Raw genomic sequence first — 5,973 nt, 5'->3', positions numbered from 1 at the left:
TCTTGTAAAATCAGTGCCCTGATTAGTATGTAGCTCTGGGGGGTGAATTTTCAAGCAGGTAAAATTATTTCTAGAAGTATTTTAGTAAGTTTTGCAACTGTATCCCTTTGACACGGGAATGGTTTCACTTCAATGAAAATACAAAATACATACAAATCAGTACTAGTACATTTTTATCCTGGATAAGTGTGGGGGGAATTTGATAAAAATCCACTTTCTAAAACTTAAAATTCTAACACATCAAATATGACTAGTTTAATTTCCCTCTTTTGTAAAGAGAGATTCTCTTACTCAAGTTATCTATTAAATCATGGTGACAATTAAGACTTCACAAGCAATTATAGAAAGTTAAGTTGTTAGAAGCAAAATTTAGCTCTTTTAATATAAAGAAGGTTTGGTTTACCTAAGCAATCAAATACCTGATGATATAGGGCAAAGGAAATAATTTTAATAAAACATAAAATATTGACTTTCTCTTCATTTTTTAAATTAAGAGTGGACCAATAGCATTGGTAAACTTTATCCTTTTAATAGAGAGAGAATATCACATTTTAATTTTGTATCAGTGTGCTGCTTTTTATATTAAACTAAATTAACTTAATCTGTTCTAATCTTAGTTAGCTTACCATACATAAGATTTCCTTTTTAAGATTCCTTTTCCATTAACCATACATTTTATTTAATATTATTTATTGATATAGAGAAGACTTATTTCTTCAAACATTATATTTTGTAAAAAAAAAACTAGAAAGATTTTTTAAAGTTTCAATAATTTTATCAAAATTATTTTCAGAAAATATGAATTGGATATGTAAATACATTAACAGGTATATTCAGAAAAATAAGTGTTAGGTTTCGGGGGCATCAGTGGAGGTAGAGAAGACCAGCAGCCAAATGCTGAACAAGATGGTTTATTGAGCATGCGACACAGCGGGCTGGGGTCGGGGCAGACACCAGCAGCTAGGGGCAGGGCAGAGTGCATTTTTAAGGAGTTCTGAGACCTGGAATACATAAGCAGTACAGTAGATGGGCTAAATTGCCCCCTTGTACAGCCAGCAGGTTGGGGGTTGGACAGTTGTCATATCCTGATAGTTGCCTGACTCTAGGGCAGCTAGGGCCAGAGGGAGTTGAAGGGGCTTTCTGCAGATGGCTCAGATGGGGGAGTGGAAGTTGATTCTGAGAGGAGAGAAGTTGCTAAATTTCTGTCTGCAGATAAGGATACCTTTGAAGGACATAGGCAGTCACTGGCGCCAGGGGCAGATTTACTGGGGTTAGGCAGTCCCTGACACCAGCAGTTATTGTGGGGGCTTGCTAAAACCAGGCCTGGATTCCCAGAACCCAGGTCTTATGCCTAAGAACAAGCAGTATTCATTGGTATTCAAATTTAACCAAAACATTAGAAATATTCTAATCAAAACCCCAAATAAACACAATTTCACAAATGGTCTTGAAGGTCAATGATTTGAATCAAAGAACACAAAACAGAAAATTTTAAAGAGTTAATATTGGTATATTTCAAAACAAATATACTGCAACAGGAGAAAAAAAGTTTTGGAGTCATTCAGATTTGTACAAATCTCTATACAGAAAGCAAATATCTATCTATATATCTATATATATCTACAACTGAAATTTACAAAATACCTAAATGGAGGAAATATGCTATATTCATGTGTGAGAAACGCTCACAATAAATCACCAGGACACAGGGCTTCAGCAGCAAAGCAAGGCATTTATTCATGAGTCTGCAGAGTGGGGCTCACCGCCAGCTAGGAGAATGTGCGCGCAAAGTAGACAAAGAAAACCGGTTTTATACTAATGCAATTAGCTCCCCTTCCCTAACGCGATTAGCTCCCCCTCCCCCCTCCTCCTCCCCCGTTTCTCCATTACTGGTTAATCCGGGTTCACAATATAACGCAATTAACTACTTAACTCAGGGTGTGATTAAGGGTAATCTAGTTATAGGTCTATCTCCAACTTATATGCAAAGTTATCTAGCTACATCCTCTCATTTCTCTGTGTTTGGTGATGACAGTCTTCCTCCTTTTGATCCCAGAGGTATGTGTGAGGAGCTGTGGAATGTCATTTCCTTGCCCCTTTTCCATGATTCATCTGTTAATTATCTCCTACTGGTTTGAGAGTCACTGGCTTGCTTTTTTATCCATAACACATGGATAAAAAGATCAAATTAAATCCCAAATAAAATCCAAGAACTTTTGTTGTGAAAATTGATTACGTAATTCTAAATGTATACAAAAGGTGAAGGTCAATAATGGTCAAGATAGTAAAGAGCAAAGATGGGGAATTTATACTGCCAAATATCAAGACATAAAACTAAAATATGTAAGACTGTGTAGTACTGGTACAAGGACAAACAGACAGACAGAAGAAAATAGCACGGAAACAGACTCAAACATATATGGACACTTGATATGTAATAAAATTGGCACTGCAGACAAATGATGACAGGGCAGTGTTTTTTATTAAATGGAGCAGGGTAAACTGGATATCCAAATGGATACAAAATAAATTTCACTGCACCCTACTTCATACCATAGGCAAAAATTAATTCCAGGTAGACTGTGGATAAAAACGTGAAAAGAAAAACAAATTTCTAGAAAGTGCTAATACAGTAGAATATCTTCATAATCTTAGAGTATGCAGCTGCATTTTTTAAAGACAAAGGGCACAAACCAACAAAGAAAACATATAAAACTGGACTATATTAAAATTAAAACTTCTCTTCATCAAATGACACTTTTTACAAGAGGGAAAGGAGTAGGATAATATATTTTCTATATATCTAACCAATAAGTGCTTTTATCCTAAATATATAAAGAACTCCTAAAAATCAATTAAAAAAAAAAAAAAAAAAAGCAAAACTCTTACCCACTTAACTAAGCACAACAGTGGAACAGGAACTTCCAAAGAAGATACCCATATGTCCAATAAACATGAAAAGGTTTTCATTCCATTAGTCACCCAAGAAATGTAAATTTAAAACCACAATAAAGTACTACTGTCAGGGCACCCGGAGACCACTGTGGGATTAAGCAATGGGTTTATTGAGGGAAAAAGGAGGAAAGGAGGAGGGGGAAGGGAAGAGGCAGCTCCCTGACCAACTCAAGGACCCATAGGAGCAAGGGGAATGGGGAATGGGGAACAGGAATTGGGGAACAGGGAATGTGGACTCCCAGTCCTCCTCGTGGGCCCATAGGAGTCCTATGTGCATTTCTGCCGGCACCTTTTTTATACTCGTCAACCACACATTTTGGTGAGGGTGAGTTGCTTATCAACATATTCAGTAGATAATTTACATCTGATTCCCCCACCACCACCACCACACACACACCAGATTAGTTAACATATCAGGCTAGGTTCATTACCATTTCCCCTGGGAATGGTTTCAGTCTATCAACATATCCTTTGGGAACTGTTAAGTTCATCAGCATATCTTTGGGAACAGCTAAATCCAGGGCCGGGTTGATTAGCATATACCAAAAGTCCAGGTGTGCATTCTAGCTGCCCCCATGTTCTGACAACTACTAGACAAGCAATCAAAACGGCTAAAAAATTTTTAAAAGATGTAAATGCCAGTGGTTGGCAAGGACAAGGAGCAATTGAAACTCTTGCACATTATATTTATAAACCATTTTTGGGAAATTGACAGTAACTAATGAAATCAAAACACATAGTATCATGACTCTACCATTCTACTTCTAGGTATCTAATCAACAGAAATCTAAACACAGATGCACTGAAATATATACACAAGATTAGTATTATTTCCAGTAGCCAAAATCTAGAAAAATCCAAATACCCATCTACTTTTGAATGCATATCATGTGATCCCATATAGAAATTCAAATGAATGAACTGCTACACTCAATAACATGAATGAATCTCATAAACATAATGGTGAGCAAATGAAGCCAGGCATAAAATATTTACTATATAATTCAATTTATATAAATTTATAAAATAAGCTAAACAAATCTATAATATTATAAGTCAGGATGTTTATCATTGGGGAAATGTGGAGATCTTGAAAGGGAAAGTAGGTAAGAAGAGAAGCTGAGGAGCTTGGTAGGGTTCTATTTCTTGAGCAAAGTGGTGGTTACGCAGTTCTGTTTTTCATTTTGTAAACATGTATTGTTATACATTTTTATGCATTTGTGTAATATTTCAATAAAATATTTAAATATACTATAATTTTTATTGTATATTAAAAAAATAAATATACATTTTGACCCAGCAATCCTGCTTCTGAGAATACATATATCTGAAGGAACCCCAAACACTAATTTGAAGGAACATAAGCATCCCTATGTTCATTGTAGTGTTATTTGCAATCACCAAGATATGGAAACATCCTAAATATCCATCAGTAAATGAGCGGATAAAACAACTATGGGACATTTATACAATGGAATACTACTCGGCCATAAAAAAAGGAAGAAAATTTTACCCGTTGTGATAGCATGGTTGAACCTAGAGAACGTTATGCTAAGTGAAATAAGCCAGTTAGAGAAAGACAAATATCATATGATTTTACTCATGTGTGGAATCTAATGAACACCCTGAACTAAACAAGCAAAATAGAAACAGATTCATAGATAGAGAGCAGGATGACAGCTAAGGTTGGGAGATTACGGGGTAGAGGGATAGAGCAAAAAGGAAAAAGGACTCATGGACATGGACAACAGATTGTGGTGGGGGTGGGGGTGGGGTTGAAGGGGACTAAATGGTAATGGAAAATAAGACAGTAAAAAACCCTAAAAAATAAAATAAAATAATTTAGTTAAAAGTTTTTAAATGGAGATACCATATTAAATATTGACATTTGCTATTTTACTATTATTATAATGAATCTTATTAAATTATTTTTAAAAATATAACAAAATAATAACACAAGGAAGCCACAACATATGCTAATTTAAGGGGGAATTGTTAAATCTTGTTAGAAATAGCAAGGGTTAAATTAAGGTTTGGCTCTGGTAGGTGTTAACAGATGCATGCCCTTTTGACAGGAAAAGTCTCAGTGATATCACTAACATTGAACTAGGTTGACATGAACTGCTGCTGCTCCATTTGTTAGATTAGACAAAGTCTCAAGTTCAGGACAGTTCTAACTAAACACTATTCTTGCTAATGTTAAAATGTAGAAAGGTATTTTGAAAACAGCTGTAAACAGGATGAACTTGACAGAAACCCAACCCAGTAAGTGCTGCCAACTTCAAATAAGAAATTAACATGTAATTGACCAAACAGTGTATATAAGCAATGGCTAAGCCGCCCTTTGGAGAGACAGCTTGTTGTGAATTCCACGTCTTCTTTAGTTGCTGCAAGTAAATAAAACTACCTAATGACAACCACGTCTCATTCTTGAATAGAATGCACCAAATTGTGAATCTCTTGAGTTCAATAACAAATTTAGCAGCTCAAATTGGAATATCCTAAAAGAGACTCCCTCTTGGCCTGGTGTGGACACATAGTGAAGCACTTGGCAGTGACAGCTTATTGGGGGTTTACTAACCTGTGTGTCCACTGGATGGAGGACCCGTTCTATGGGAGACTCTCCGCTTGGTGTTGACCACCAGCACAGCTTCCTGGCTTGCCTCAACAGCGAGGCTAAGTGGCCACCTGAACCTGTTTCAGTCAGCGCTTAGGAAGAGAGGCAGGTAGGTGAGCCTCGATGGTTGCTTTCATTAGTTTCTATTCCTGTTTTGGGTTTAGGGTTTTTGGAAGGATAATTTCATTTCTGGTGTGTGTTTGGTTTCAGGTGGGTCAGGCAGAAGCTGTCTCTGGGATGCCAGATTCAGGGCCCAACCTAGGTCTAAATCTGGAGGGTTGAGGAATGCCTGTGGGGCAATCCAAGACATCCTCAGACGATGATCTCTGGTCTGGTCTGGTCGTCTGGTTGTCAGGGAACCCTGGGTCACTGATAGTGTTTTCAGTGGGGTAGAGGCTATG

This window comes from Furipterus horrens, unplaced genomic scaffold (assembly GCF_987537825.1).
Source record: "Furipterus horrens unplaced genomic scaffold, mFurHor1.1.pri manual_scaffold_17, whole genome shotgun sequence".
NCBI classification, from domain to species: Eukaryota; Metazoa; Chordata; class Mammalia; order Chiroptera; family Furipteridae; genus Furipterus; species Furipterus horrens.
Note: the sequence above shows the minus strand (reverse complement) of the source record.